Source organism: Aquarana catesbeiana, linkage group LG11, assembly GCF_042186555.1.
Source record: "Aquarana catesbeiana isolate 2022-GZ linkage group LG11, ASM4218655v1, whole genome shotgun sequence".
Taxonomy (NCBI): Eukaryota; Metazoa; Chordata; class Amphibia; order Anura; family Ranidae; genus Aquarana; species Aquarana catesbeiana.
Genome location: NC_133334.1, coordinates 274887827 through 274904411, shown reverse-complemented (window position 1 = coordinate 274904411; position 16585 = coordinate 274887827). Strand labels below are relative to the sequence as shown.

The following is a 16585-nucleotide window of genomic DNA, read 5'->3' as shown; positions in this document are numbered from 1 at the left end:
TTTGGTAACTCAAACCTTCAGCTCCCTCCACATGTTTTCTATGGGATTAAGGTGTGAAGACTGCCCCTGTGTGGATACCCAAAAATTTTTTCTTGCCTCATAAATACTATCCTGACCTCCTTTTTTTGGGGCCTAGGCCAGCCAACATTTAAATTGAGGGTACTGCGAAGACTCTGGGGGGGGGGGGGAGGTCTGGCTTGTCCTGATCTTCATAAATATTTCCTAGCTGCCTTGTTGTCGCATGCACACAATTGGCTGGTCTCAGACAAATCCAACGCAGCAGTGGTTTTTGAGTTGACCTACTTGGGCTCCTACGAAGCGCTAAAAAAACCTAATTTATGGTGGGCCCAGTGCACCTTTTTCTTTGACAACGGTCATGAAAACCGTTGTGAAAGTATGGCTAGCAGCTAATTTTCTATGTCCTATCTCACCACATAACCCTCTTTGGTATAACCCGAAGCTATCGGAATTTATGTCAATACCTGATCATAGTGTGTGGGCACTTCAAATGTATTAAATATGTGGGTCAAATATGTACTGGGGGCCAACTACATACTTTTGATGAGCTAAAACAAAAATTCGACCTACCTAATTCACATTTGTTTAGGTTTCTGCAAATTGGACACGGATTTTAATACCCAATTTGAAAATTCCCAGGTGGCCCTCTATACTTTGAGTCTGGAGGAGTCGCTTAGGGATGATTCTCTACCCAAGCCCTTGTCTAGCATGTATAAGATGTTATTACCTAATGTGCACATAGGCCTAGACGCTCTAAAAGCAAAATGGGTGACGAACTTCCCCAAACAGGACTCGGAGGGGTGGGAGGAAATGTGGGCGTGCTCTTTTTCCCATCTGGTTTCAGCCAGGGGTAGACTAGTCCAGTTCAAAATCATGCATAGAGTGTATTTTATGCCCATGCGCTTGCCCAAATTGTAACTCCTGCCGGAGGTGTGCCTCACCAGCAGCGGACTTTATACATGTATTTTGGAAATGTTCCTTGGTTGAGACCTTTTGGATTGGGGTTTCTGCAACTACTCTGGCAGTCACTGGCAATCCAAATCCCATTGACAGTGGATGTATGTTTACCGGGACTTGTAAATCCTCTGGCCCACAGCCGAGCGGTTAGAACCCTCTTAGGGATACTACTTTACAATGCTCATAAAGCCATCATCCTACGATGGAAATCCCCTCTTGTTTCCAATTGTGGAAACCTTTGATTAAAAAAAACATCACTGATATTGTGCAGAGATCGTGCTACTCCATTAATGTAGTCATCACGTGAACCATCGCCATTGTAAGAAATGCACCCTTACCAGACTGAAAGCACCCCACCACAGAGTCTTATTCGCCTGTTAAAAATACTTCCAAACAGGAGAATTCAGTTCACACCCATTGGTTCCAATAGGTCAGGCTGGCTTTCTGCCCAGGATTAGTAAAGACGGTGGTGGCCATATGTATAATCAAATATCCACATGGAATCAAAGCAAGGAAAGCCACATAGTGTAAATTGGCTAAAAACCTTCATGGTAAAACACATTACACATTCTACTTAGATGATAAAAATGGTTAAGCGCATAAAAAGTCAAAATTTCAAGCTGTATAGCAAAAGGTTCCAACTCGGAAGAAGCGTGACAGTGTCACATGCGTAGGTTCGGCCCAACGCACGTTTCACCCCATAGAACATCATCTGGGGCATGATGAAGTTTTTAGCCGATTTACACTATGTGGCTTTTCTTGCTTTGATTCCATGTGGATGTTCGATTATACATATGGTCACCACTGTCCTTACTAATCCTGGACAGAAAGCCAGCCTGACCTATTGGAACCAATGGGTGTTAACTGAATGCTCCCGGTTGGAAGTATTTATAACAGGCGAATAAGACTGTGGTGGGGTCATTTCAGTCTGGGAAGGGTACATTTCTTACAATGGTAATGGCTCTCGTGGTGACCACATTAATAAAGTAGCACGAACTCTGCACAATATCAGTGATGTTTTTCTCAAGACATACATTGGATTTGGACTATTTCATACACTCTTTGCTAGATTCCATTTTGATATGGACTTTTGGTTTTTTTATCATATTATTTTCACTATGTTAGCGTGGCAGCATATATGGTACATATGTTTATTTAGAATCAATATCATGTTTTTTTGCTCTGCAGACTTCCCCTAAATTCTTGTTTCAGCTTGCTATAATACAAGAAATGAGGGCACATTGACAGAAATAACATGACATTGGTCCCAACCCCCCCTGTCCTTCCGACTTTAGGGGGGACCGAACTGTGGCCAGTGGGAGTAGAAAATGGGAGTAAACAATATCTTAAGCTTTGTGGTCACTGGGAGCAAAAAAAATTACATAGCGCTTGAGGCCAATAGGAGGAGAAATAATGCCCCATTATTGGTATCAGTGGAAGGAATAGTGCCCCATTATTGGTATCAGTGGAAGGAATAGTGCCCCATTGTTGGTGTCAGTAAGGGGAGTAGTTTCCCATCATTAGTGTCAATGTGGAGAATAGCGCCCCATTGTTGGTGTCAATGGGGGGGTAACAGTGCCCCATCATTAGTGTCAATGAGAGGAACAGTGCCCAATCTTTTGGTGACTGTTGGAGCAATAGTGCCGCATCATTAGTATCAATGGAAGGATAGTGCCCCATTGTTGGTGTCAGTGAGGGGAATATTTCCCTATTGTTGGTGTTAATGGGAGGAATATTGCCCCATCATTAGTGTCAACAGGATGAATAGTGCCCAATCTTTTGGTGACTGTGGGAGGAATAGGGCCACATTGTTGGTATCAATGGGAGGAATAGTGCCCCATCGTTGGTATAAGTGGAAAAAATACAGCTCCATGATTGGTGTCAGTTAGAGGAAGTTTCCCCACTGATGGTGTCAATGGAAAGAATAGTGTCCCATCATTGGTGTCAGTAGGAACAATAGTGCCTTGTATCAGTGGGAGGAATAGTGCCCTAAGGGCCAGATGAATGCAAGCAGAGGGCCCCATCTGGTCCATGAGCCACAGTTTGGAGACCACTGGTCTACTCGAAATGGAAATTTTTGATGAATCCTAAAGAGTTATGGCACCTCTCTCTATTGCTGAGATCTTTGCGCTCAAGTTCCCAGGTCTACTCGACAACTTCCATTGCTCACCATGATGGGTCATACTTTTATTGCTGTATTTTTAACTTTGCTTTTAATATGGTCATGTAAAAGGAGAAGCCAGAACACAACAGGATGGATGGAAACCACCAAAACTCTCAGACGGACAGGACCAGAGTCAGAAATTATACCTTGGATAGGTTGCTGTTGGATATCCAAGAAGTATAATGCCCTGTACACACGGTCGGACATTGATCGAACATTCCTACAACAAATTTGGATAAAATAGGAGAAATCAATAAAGAGAGGTTGCCCATGTCATAAAGGTCGCCCATACATGGGCATGTCATAGAGGTCACCCATACATGGGCATGTCATAGAGGTCGCCCATACATGGGCATGTCATAAAGGTCGCCCATACATGGGCATGTCATAGAGGTCACCCATATATGGGCATGCCATAGAGGTCGCCCATACATGGACATGGCATAAAATGTCCATACCCTGGAGGTAACCTGGGGTCAGAGTGTCATACAAGAGAATAACCCAAATCTGATTCAATTGTCACCTATTCACAGATAGGCGAAGACAGAAGGAGGTGCCCAAAGATGATTTCTGTCCCCTAATATTCCAAGGCTCCGATAACTTGGAACGTGCATCAAACTGTGATGAAATACTGGGATTTATCTGTTCGTTTGGTAAGTACAATTCAGTTGGTAATTATTCACAAGATGAAGCTCATTGGATGGTTAAGTAAATTTGAAGGGCGCGTAAAATGCAATACAGCTTTGGTGGATTTAATAGTTATTATCCTCTCCAAGACTAGTCGTTTTTTTAAAATGCATATCTTTTTTAAATCCTCTATCTTCATATATTATGACTTGTGTGTGGGGCTTTTTTTCAGCGGGAACATGGGGGAACGTAGTTCCGGCACCTCAAAGACTGACTGCATGTAAGGGCAAGGGGTGCTGGGGTGTGCTGCAGGTCTATTGGTGCTGGCTGCTGGGGGATCTATTCTAGATATAGGGGATCTATTTTTGCAGGGGGTGGGGGGCTATTGTTGCGGAGGAGGTCTATTGTTGCTGGTTGGGGACCTATTGTTTCTAGGGGTGAGTCTTATGTTGCTGGCTGCTGGAGAGTCTATTGATGCTGGCTGTGGGGAGATCTCTTGTTGCTACATAGTTACATAGTAGGTGAGGTTGAAAAAAGACATCAAGTCCAACCTATGTGTGTGATTATATGTCAGTATTACATTGTATATCTCTGAATGTTGTGGTCGTTCAGGTGCTTATCTAATAGTTTTTCGACACTATCGATGCCCCCGCTGAGACCACCACCTGTGGAAGGGAATTCCACATCCTTGCCGCTCTTACAGTAAAGAACCCTCTACGCAGTTTAAGGTTAAACCTCTTTTCTTCTAATTTTAATGAGTGGCCACGAGTCTTGTTAAACTCCCTTCCGCGAAAAAGTTTTCTCCCTATTGTGGGGTCATCAGTACAGTATTTGTATATTGAAATCATATCCCCTCTCAATCGTCTCTTCTCCAGAGAGAATAAGTTCAGTGTTGCTGGGAGTCTATTGTTGATGGGGGGGGGGGGATTTGTGCTGGTGGTCCGGTGGTCCATTGTTGTTAGGGGGATCTATTGTTGCTGGCAACTGGGGATCTATTTTACTGCTTTGCCTGTTATCGCTACCAAATTCCATACAGATTACTTAGCACCACAAAGTTAAACTTGGTTCTGTATTGTCTAAAAGGGGCAGTACTGGGAGGTGGGTAGTGGGGTAGAACCGAGGAATAGTGCTCCAAAGTGGGTAGGGGGCGGAGAAAAGGAGTGACTCAGAAAAGGCGAGTTCCTGCACCTATTCTCTGAGAGAAAAAAAGCCCTGCTTGTGACAGATTGTTACTTAGAAAAAAAACTTAAAATAGATTTTTCTCTCCATAAAAATGTTGCTTCCTGCTGTTATACTCCAGCGCTCTGTGCTGGCAGAGCTGAGTAATAGCCACACCCCTCAGTGTTCTCACACAGGCTTGTACTGTACAGAAGGGGAGGGGGGCGTGTCAGACTAGTTCTGCTGCTGAGTGCCAATCACTGAGAGCATTGGCACATCTTTTTGGGTACCTTTTGTATTGCACAGAATTCTTTAGCCACCCTATACAACTGCTGCTGCAGGAAAGTAATGCAGTGCTACCCCTGCAAGAGCCACTGGTTCTAGCTGGTTCTTACCATTAGTATAGATAGAGGCTGCCCCACTTACTCATAAGCACCAGTCCATGCACTCCAGCTCCAATAATTTAGACTGGGGAAAGTGTTTTTGAAACGTATTGCTTGAAGAGCTTTAAACAGAAGAGGGGTCAGGGCATAGTACCGTATTTCCTGCATAGTAACAAGAGGACACTCTTCTCTAGGCTCACAATCCACGATTCTGCTGAGGACAGGGGAATGGCCAGTATTCTGAGACTCAGTCCGTAGCTACCTCTGGCACTTACATCCCCCCAAAAAATGCACACAGTCACCAGGGACTAAAGTGATATTAAAGGCATTTTTTTTTTCTTACCCACTTCAGCCCCGGACCATTTGGCTGGCCAAAGACCGGAGCACTTTTTGCAATTCGGCACTGCGTCGCTTTAACTGACAATCGTGCGGTCGTGCGACGTGGCTCCCAAACAAAATTGACATCCTTTTTTTTTCCACAAATATAGCTTTTTTTGGTGGTATTTGATTACCTCTGCGTTTTTTGTTTTTTTTTTCGCTACAAACAAAAAAATAGCGACAATTTTGAAAAAAAAAGCATTATTTTTTACTTTTTGCTATAATACATATACCCAAAAAATATATAAAACATTTTTTTTCCCCAATTTAGGCCGATATGTATTCTTCTACATATTTTTGGTAAAAAAAATCGCAATAAGCGTTTACTGTTTGGTTTGCGCAAAAGTTATAGTGTTTACAAAATAGGGGATAGTTTTATGGCATTTTTATTAATTTTTTTTTTTTTTTACTAGTAATGGCGGCAATCAGCAAATCATTTTACTCGTGACTGCGACAATATGGCGGACACATCGGACACTTTTGGTGCTATTTTGGGACCATTCACATTTATACAGTGATCAGTGCGATTAAAGATGCATTGATTACTGTGTAAATGTGACTGGAAGTGAAGGGGTTAACCACTAGGTGGCGCTGTAGGGGTTAAGTGTGTCCTAGGGAGTGATTCTAACTGTGGGGGGGGGGGGGGCTACGTGTGACACGACACTGATCACCGCTACCGATTACAGGGAGTGGTGATCAGTTTCCTGTCACTAGGCAGAATGGGGAAATGCTTGTTTACATCAGCATTTCCCCATTCTTCCTCTCCGTGAGACGATCGCTGGGATACCCACGGACATCTAGTCTGCGAGACCCGCGATCACGCTCATAGAGCTCGCAGCAGGTGTGCGCGCGTGCCGCCGGTGGAGCGCACGTGATGGCACGGTGGCAAATTAAAAGGGACGTACTTGTACGCCTATTTGCCTGTACGTGCCATTGTGTCGACGTAAATGTACAGGTGGCGGTCGGCAAGTGGTAAAGGGATTGTAAAGTCTCAAGGTTTTTCACCTTAATGTATTCTATGCATTAAAGTGAAAAACCTTTGCTGTAGCTGCCCCCCAGAGCCCCCCTCTTTTTCTTATCTGAGCCCATCCATTCCAGCGATGTGCACGAGACCAGCGTCTCCAGCCGCTGTCTCTTTCCTCATTGGATAGACTGATAGCAGCAGGAGCCATTGGCTCCCACTACTGTCAATCAATTCCAGTGACACAGGAGTGGGGGGCGGGGCTGAGTTTGTGTCAATAGACGCAGCAGCAGAACTTGGGAATGGGCCCGCACGGGTGCCCCCATACAAAGTGGCTCTCCCTGGGAGCACCCAATAAAGAGGAGGAGCCAGGAGCCCCGGCGGGGGCACCCCAGAAGAGAAGAATCGGGGCTGCACAGAGCAGGTAAGTATAACATGTTTGGTATTGGTATTTTTATTTTTGAACCTTTACAACCCCTTTAAATAACAAACATGTTAAACTCACCTGCTCTGTGTAATGGTTTTGCACAGAGCAGCCCCGATCCTCCTCTTCTCAGGTTCCTTGCCGGTGCTCTTGGCCCCTTCCTTCCCCTGAGCAACCAGCTTGCAACAGGGGCAGAGCCGCGGCTCAGCCCCGCCCTGCCCCGCCCTGCCCCCTCTCTCTTCTTATGTGGGGTGTGTAGAGGTAGGCAGTTGAAGGAATTACAGTTTGGGGTGCACAGGTGAGCAAGGAGGAGGATGTGTAGAGGTAAGGAAGGTGGGTGCAAAGATGAGCAGAGGAAGCAGGTAGAGTTAAAGGGGTGGGGGGGTTGGAGTGGAGAGGATGGGGGAGGTTTGGGGTGCAGAGGTTAGCAGGGGTTTTAGGATGCAATGGTGTACTGACAGGGTGGATAAAGATGTAGGTCATGTGTAGGGCAGCCTATTCATTTCAATGGGCTGCTCTGTGTGCTAGAAATGCGGAAGAAAGTCCCTAATGCTTTTTCAAAATCACATGGTTCCACGGCACATGTCAGCAAATGTGTGAGGGTTTCATTAACATTCATTAATGGCACTGCTGTGTATCTGCTAAAGGGCAGCACGTTTCTGTGGTATCAGGAAAGCGATTGTTCATGCGTTTCCAACACACACAAATGTGAATGCAGGCTAAATGTCTCGGTTACATTGGTGGTCAGTGTAAATCTTTTCATTATATTGGGGTTTGGTGTACAATCCTTTTATTCAAACTAGTGGCCGGTGTGAAGGCCCCCCTTACATAAGTGATCAGTGTAAATCCCTCCTTACATTGGTGGTTACTGTGAATGCTTCTATTACAATAGTGGTCAGTGTAAACCCCCATTACATTGTTGGCCAGTGTTGAAACTCCTCTTTATATTGGTAATCGGTAAAAAATCAGCATTGACCACTGATCCCAGGATTTCTAGGATCCCTGAAAGTTTTTTATCTATTGATGGGTCCCCTCACCACTCCAGTCCATGGTGTGCAGGCAGTGAGGAGATGATGTGCTGTAACCTCTAGCAACCAAACAGTGAGCAGTAATAATGTGCAGTAACCTCCAGCAACCAGTGAGCAGTAATGATGTGCAGTAACCTCCAGCAACCAATCAGTGAGCAGTAATGATGTGCAGTAATCTCTAGCAACCAATCAACATACAGAAATTATGTGCTGTAACCTCTAGCAACTAACCAGTGAGCCATAATGTGTGCTGTAACCTCTAGGAACCAGTCAGAAAGCGGTAATGTTATGCTGTAACCTCTAGCAACCAGTCAGTAAGCGGTAATGATAGCTGTAACCTCTGGCAACCAATCACAAGCACTGCCTGATCCGATTCAGATTTTGAGTCTAGCTGCTATTTGTATGTCTCAGAGCCGGTGGACAGTAAAATTGCATGGAGGGGCCCAAGAAAACGTTTGCCCAGGATGGGTCCAATCAATAATAAAGACGGCCCTGACTGGCACCCAGCTTAGCCTTTCAGTGAGCCGTTGAGAGCATGAGCCGGCCGCTTCCACCCCCTCCACAGCCCAGCGCTCCAGAGAGCGAGGAGGGGTTGAGGAGGGGCAGAGCAGAGAGCCTGTGACTGACTGTTCACCAGCTCTCTGCTCAGGGAGCTCTGAGAACCGAGCGATCAGCAGTCTTTGATTACTTGGTTATCAGTCCTAGAGCCGTTGGGGGACTGATGCTGCATCCACCTAGGTAAGTAGTAGCCTATGTACTAATATAATCTTCCTATTGCCTTGTTAGTAGGGCTGTACTTGTGGTCTCCTCTCTGTCCTTCCTGCTGCTTTTGTGTGCTGAGCAGATGTCTAATGAGCTTTGTCTGGCTTCTAAGGCATAGCAGACAATATTCTTTATTATTTGTATTGTAAATGAATATGTACCCTTTAAGCTGCATGTCCTCCGAATGTACGATGTAACAAATAAACTAACAGGAACATCATTACATTTATCTTCTAGATGTACCGAGACCACATAATATCAAGGTAAGCCACTGGAGATACTCACATCTCCTGCCTGTTATTAAAGAGAACCTGTCACTAAAGGGTTTGTGCAAAAATTTGATTGTTCTTCTATAAATGAGAGCATTTGTACAGTTTTCCTTATGAAAGATTTTTATTTGCTTCCTTGTGTCTGGTTACTTACATGGGGGGGGGGATTTACTATTACTGGAGCACTCAAAATCTGGTGCAGCTGTGCATGGTAGCCAATCAGCTTCTAACTTCAGCTTGTTCAATTAAAGGGGTTGTAAAGGTATTTTTTTTTTTTTTTAAATAACAAACATGCTATACTTACCTCCACTGTGCAGCTTGTTTTGCACAGATTGGCCCCGAACCTGGTCTTCTGGGGTCCCTCGGTGTCTGTCTCAGCTCCTCCCCGCAAGAACTAAACACCTTCATGCTAGTTCTCTCGCATAGTTTTTAGTTCTTGCGGGCGCGCTCCCGTGATACAGCCGGTGGCTCTAGCCTCCGACTGTATCACTTGGCCCCGCCCCCCCAGCGCGCTGCCTCATTGGATGTGATTGAAGCAGCGCGAGCCAATGGCTGCGTTGCTTTCAATCCATCCACTCTAGCCAATCAATGGCCAGGCTAAGTGGCGAAGAGGATGTCGGGAGCGAGCGCGGGACTTTTGAGGTGTCAGATAAGTAAAACGGGGGGCTGGGGGGGGCCGGCATTGTCAGATGTTTGAAAAAGGTGAAAAAACGTGAACCTTTACAACCCCTTTAAGCTTTGACAAGAAAGCGATCAGATTTTCCGACGGGAAATGTTCGATGACAGGCTGTTGACGGAAAATCCGACCGTGTGTACGCTCCCATCGGACAATTGTTGTCGGATTTTCCGCGGACAAATGTTGGATCACAGGTTTTGACATTTTCCGCGGACAAGTGTCTGTTGTTGGATTTTCCGAGCGTGTGTACACAAGTCCGTCGAACAAAAGTCCAAAGTACAAACACGCATGCTCGGAAGCAAGGACGAGCCGGAAGCAGTCGGTCTTGTAAACTAGCGTTCGTAATGGAGAATTAACATTCGTGACGCGGCAAATGATGAAATCTCGAAATGCAGCGCTCAATTCTCTTCTTCTTTAATGATGGGATAATAATGAAGCTGCTTTGCTGTTTTTTTGGTTATTGCAAACAAATTTTCAAAGGCTTTTTTTTTTCTAGTGAGATCAAGAATAATATTATTATGCTTTTTTTTTTTTTTTTTAATTTGGGCAAGTTACCACAACACCATTATCCCGTAGTTTTTAAGATCAAAGATACAACTATGTTGGTGTCCCTTGTTAATGTTACATTGTATTTTTTTAAATGTAACTGCCGACTCCCAAACTGTCATTTGAAGCAAAACACATAGCCAAGTATGAAGGCCCATACACACGATCGGACTTTTTGACAACAAACATGCAAATTACCTGTTTTAAGGCAACATCCGACCGTGTGTACGCTCTATCGGACAAACTTTTTCTGTTTTCATCGGACAAATGTTGACTGTGCAAACAGACAAACTTTCTGGCAACAAAAGTCCTATGGTGCAAAATCCTATCGTGTGTACACAAGTCCATAGGACTTTAGTCCAAAGTACAAACACGCATGCTCAGAACCAATGCAAAAGATCAGACAACAATACAGAAGTTGTCCAAAGGGTGGCGGGAAAGAGCTGAAAAACCACATGAATTGGTGAAAGTTGGCTGAAAAAGTCCTGTCGTGTGTATGCATACCAAGTTCACGGCCAACGCCCTTTGGACAGAAATCCACGGAAAAGTTTGTTTGAAGTCCGATCGTGTGTATGAGGCTTTATTCTACACAATTTTTTCTTGTGCGTTAAAAAAAGAAAATAAATAAAATTAGACATGCTATCTGCCAATAGAACTTAACCAAAAGGTGCATTCTATGCATCCAAAAATATAGAAAATATAACAAATCAAATCATTATTCAATCAAATCCATAACTCCAAGGCCAATAATAAATAACACGTTATCTCCTCCGATTCCGCAACATGTCTGTTTGACGAACGGCCGTTCAGAGACGAACTAAAAAGCGCGAAATGAAAAGCGCGATATAAAAAACGGGGAAACAACACTCACCAACTTCTACTAACATGAAATTAGCAGAAGGAGCCAAAAGGGTGGTGCTAAAGAGCTGAAAAACAACGCAGTTCGTCACTACGTTCGGATTTGTTGGCCAACAATTCCTTGCCGTTTGTATGCAAGACAAGTTTGGGCCAACGCCCTTGGGACAAAAGTCCACAGTTTTGTTGGCCAACAATCCGATCGTGTGTACGAGGCTTTAGGCACACTGGTCACACTGGAGGGACATACGCCCCAACTTTGGGCGCACATGTTGCATGACGTTTATGAAGGGTTAATGATGTTTCTATTCTGTATATTTCCATCTCATATCTATTATCTGAATTTGACATGGAATGTGTTTACTTGCTAGAAATGTTCAGGCTAACAGATTAGTGTGGCTGGTTTATTGTGAGAACATTCTAGCTTGTACCTTTTTACTGAAAATATTACGAGACGTCACGTCATATGGCGATAAACTCCTTTTCTTAGAATTGCCACCTTTTTTCTCTGTAACCGAACCCTAATGTATTGAAATCCATCCTTCTTTTATTTTGTATAAAACCAAGGGTCATCCCCCTTAATAAATGAACTTATTCTTCACTTCCTCTAGTGTGCGTGTCATTCTGTGTTCCCGAGATCCTGAGTGGGAGCTAGCCAGCTTTCCGGTTCAAGTCCCCAGCAGTGTATAAATCAATGGTTCCCTATGAGAGCCGTCTTAAAGTGGACCTTCAGACATTTTTTCACCTTTCCATCTATTATATCTTCTGCCCTTGTTGTTGTTTTAACTTTGGATAGTAACATTTTTTTTTCTGCCAGTAAATCCCTTATACAGCCCACTTTCTGTTTCTTGTCTGGTCATTACCCTAAGCTTATGACATCATGCACAGCTCTCTCTCTCAGTCTTGTGAGAGTTTGCCAGGAAGGAAGAGGGGGGTGAGTCATAAGAGGGCCAATGAGAGCTGATGAGCTGGAGGTGTGCCTCTGTGTGTCTGTGTAAATCCAGGAAGTGAACAGGCAGCAGCTTCAGCTGCCCACAGTTAAAATGGATACAGCCAGACTCAGTCGAGGGAGATTTTTGCAGCATATGTGGCAAATACAGAATCCCAGTATATATAAAAGAAAATGCAAAGTGGTTGGAGGGAAGCTTCAGAATGGCAAAGATGTTTTTATTACAAATTATGTGAGCAGACTGCAGTTCCTCTTTAACTGGTCCAACAAAAGTCGGTCCGACTTTGAAAAAGGTTCCTACACTACTTTGGTCCGACTTCAGCTCATTTTATATCACTGAAGTCGGATCAAAGCCGGATCATCATCTTGACTGATCCAGCTTTGGCAAGCGGCTTGTGCTCTGAGGATCTTGAAGGGGAACTCTTGAAAAAATTGAAAATAAATGGCGTGGGTCCCCCCCCACAATTTCTTACCAGGGCCTTTGGGGGTAGGGTGCTTTGGGGTGGGGAGCTCAGAGTCCCCCGCACCCAAAGCACCCACCCCCTATGGTGAGGGCATGTGGCCTTGCATGTATGGTCCAGGAGGGTGGGCGCTCTCTTTTTGCCCTCCCCCCTTTCCTGACATGCTCAGGTAAGGGACTGGTATAGAATTTGGGGGGGAGGACCCACGCCATTTTTTTTTTTTTAATATGGCGTGGGGTCCCCCCTCAAGATTCATACCAGACTCAAAGGGCCTGGTTTTGTCAGATCAATGTCGGATCTCGGTCATTGAAGTCGCATAGAAGTCGGACATAAAGTAGTAGGGCAAAGTCGGAGCGGAAGTCGTCTGACTTCCATGTCGTACCAGTGTGAACCTGGCCTAAAACCTGGAAGCTGATTGGTTTCTATGCAGCACTGCACCAGATTTTGCACTCTCCAGGTTTACTAAATCTTCCCTATTGACTGAATATGGCACTAAAGACCAAATCCGAGAATGAAAATCTACCTTTGCATCGGGGGCCACGTCGCACTGCAAGGGTTAACTGTTAAAGAGGAATTAAAATGTATCTGAGCACCACAAACTGAGAACGCTATTTACTTCATTTTTAATATTCAAAGCAAACTCCCCCATCCATCCATGTCTCTTTGCTTTCTTTGGTTGAGAAAACACTTTTAAAAACACCCCCTCTTAGCATTTCTAGCTGCGGCCATTTTGAGTAAGGGCAAATGATTCATGTAACATTTACTTCCTGGAACCCATATGCCCTTAGCTCAGGCATGCAGACAAGAGGGTGTGCTTAGCTGAGAAAGCCCCTCCTCCCCTCCTGAAGACTCCTGGGATATATGACATTTTGGCCTAGGACAGAAACTAGGAAGTGAACTGAGGAAACAAAACAAAAAAACTGTTTAAAACAAGTAAATACATTTCTATTTCGTATCTATTTAATAAGGATTAAAAATAGTTAACGAGTAACTCAACTTTTGTTGAGAAAAAATGTTCCCCTCTGGACGATTTTTTGTACATTGAAGGGATTGTAACAAACTTTGTTGCAGATTCCTACCTTTTGTTATTCTGAAGAAGTAGCTGTTTGTTTGTCTGTGTCCATGAATCTGTATGGGAGTGGTTTTGTAATTATCAATAAGCTGCTGCACCTGCAGGGCTCTAATGAGGAGAAGTGGCAGGGTCTGCATTCCTTTAGACGTGATTTCGTTTGGGAGTATCTCACCAAAAGTTAAATTTCTGTTGCAGGGGATGCCCAAAAACTAATTTGTATCTTAGTTCAGACTTCTGGGAAAATCAGTGAGCCAATCACACAAGCAGGAAATGATATATCGGGAGGGAGGGGGGGGGGGGGCGTTCTGTATACCATCTGTGTACAGAGCGCCTCCAGGTGGCCATATTGCATTTTACCGAAAACTACAGCGGCTGAAAAGTAAAGGGAATTTTTAATAACATTCAATTACAATATGACTTGTGTAGCAATTATATACGCTATATTATTATTATTTTTTTTTTTTCATTTGCTATTTTCTTTTCCCCACAAAAGTAGAGTTACTTTAAAGGCTACTTTAGTGTTGACTGAGAGAGTTTGGATAATTCTCCAGCTGTGGCTGTTTTATTTTAACAGCCACGTCGGTTGGATTAAAAAACAAAAAAACAAAAAAAACCAGTGTCGGCATCTGATCACATACAGGTGCGGCTTGGCCAACAGTTTTCCACCTGGCTCAGTTGATTTTACAGTGGAAGGACGCCGGGCAAGAGGGTGCCCACAGGGCAATCTGCAGAGTGTTGGCCGGTTCATTAGGAATTAGAATTAGAATGTAGGGTTTGATCCGTGTATGGCCACCCTTGAAGACACATGGACACCAACCTTTTTTTAAAAAAATGTGTGTTGCCGGACCATTTCAATATCTTTAAAAACGCTTTAACTGCAATAAAGCAAGCGTTTGAAGTCTGAGGTGTACCGAATGGAAATTTTGATGCCAAAAACCGAAACTGCAGGATGCATTTGGCCGAAACCGAAAAGAAAAATTACAGTTTTTTTTTTTTTTTTTTTTAAATATACAATTTTACATATACAGTGGAACCTTGGTTTATGAGTAACGCGGTTAACGAGCGTTTTGAAAGACTAGCAACTTTTTTTTTTTAAATTCTGACTCGGTTTGCGAGTGTTGTCTCGCAAAACGAGCAGAATTTCAAGTTAATGGGGTGTGCAGTACCGCATTTGGTCAGAGGTGCGGGGGGCGCCGGTGACACTCGGAACGCTTCGGAGCCGTTCGGAAATACTCGGAATCACTCGGAAATACTTGGAAACACTCGGAAATACTCCGTTCCCGAGTGTTTGCAAGCCTTTTCGAGGCTTTGCGAGTTCAGCCGAGCCGTCCCCGAGTATTTCCAAGGCTCTCCGGCGCCCCCCCTCACCTCTGGCCACATGCGGTATTGCATGCAATAGAAGTCAATGCGGAACGAATTATCTTCGCTTCCATTGACTTCTATGGGGAAACTCGCTTTGATATGCGAGTGCTTTGGATTACAAGCATTCTCCTGGAACGGATTATGCTCGTAATCCAAGGTTCCACTGTAATTATATTATATTCGACTTTTTATTAATATCATGAATTGAAATGAATATGAATTTTTTTTTGTCGGCCATTATCGGCACTTTCAGGCCAGGTTCATACCATTGCGAATAAAGCCTCTCTATAAAGCTGGCTCACACATCTCTGGAGCGGTTCACCGGTGCGAATTGCACAGGAGTCCTGTGCATCTTCTGGTCCGTTTCAGGTCCAAATTCAGCCAAAAATTCCGTCTGAAATCGGACCTGAACCGGTGAATGGAGACGCACCGGACCCCCCTGCTGTGAGCCGCTCTGTGCTCTAGTGGGAACCCAGCCTTAGCACAAGAAAAGCTTCAGAGAAATGTATTACTTTCAATTATAAAGTATGTAGGTCTTCACACTGGTCTGTTGTGCTTCCGTAAAAATATTGCTTGCTGAATTTTTGGTCAGTTAAAAAAAAAAAAACGCACCAAAAACACAACTCCCTGTTGAAATGCATGGAAAACGCAGCAAGAACCCGTGTCACATGACCTATAAAACACACACTGTAAGCACAGTAAGATCCTGGAAAAGCCACGTTTTCAGCTCCATTAGCGGCACCTTTTTTCTCTATCGGCAAAATACCGAAAACACCATTTTTTTTGGTGCATCTCTAGTTTGAAGTCAAAGTGAGGTCAGGAATCCTTTCATATCTATAGCCTGTGAACCCACAACAAGAAAAAAAATCACGATTTTCTAAAATTTTCTAGGCCTACATGTAGGAGGGAAGTTGGTTGTTAATTGAAATAATTGACCATGGAATCCCCTCCTTAATGTCTTCTCCTCTCCAGAGCCGTTCTGCACTCCCGAATTTCTTAAGCCTATTCGCAAACTGGAGGAAAGGCACCACCACCAAAAAGCCAGCACCAACAAAACCAAAGACCACCGGGACAGTCACTCCGCCCGATCTGGATGCCCTCACTCCTCCGCAGGCCGACTCTCTGAACAACATGACCCTTGACGCCATAAGACAGGTAAGTCTCATTTCTGGTAACGCTCCATTCACACTTGTACGACTCCAAAGTGGTGTGACTTTTGGTGAAACTTTGATGCAACTTTGGATGGGTGCAACTTGGATACGGCTTTGACCAGTCATAATGGACAACTGTTGCATGTAAAAACTTTCAGCCAAGGCTTTCATGCAACATTTGAGGGTTAACATTGAAGTCTATGGCCCTCAAGTTGGATGAAAGTCAGACCAAAGCAGTGCATGAACTACTTTGAAGTCGTCGCAAATTTAAACCACACATACATGAACTGTTACCATTGGAAAACATGTGGGGAACAACTTGTCATACGACTTTGATGTTCAAAGTTGCATGACAAGTTGTACAAGTATAAACTGAGCTTTGGG

General features: G+C 44.1%; 1 long non-coding RNA gene across 1 annotated transcript; it reads left to right on the top strand.

Moving 5' to 3' along the window:
• Positions 1-3672: 3672 nt before the first annotated feature.
• On the top strand, positions 3673-16199 carry LOC141112798 (uncharacterized). The gene is made up of 3 exons (XR_012236644.1): positions 3673-3792; positions 9098-9123; positions 16023-16199. It is a non-coding gene; the product is annotated as an uncharacterized lncRNA (long non-coding RNA).
• Positions 16200-16585: the final 386 nt, after the last annotated feature.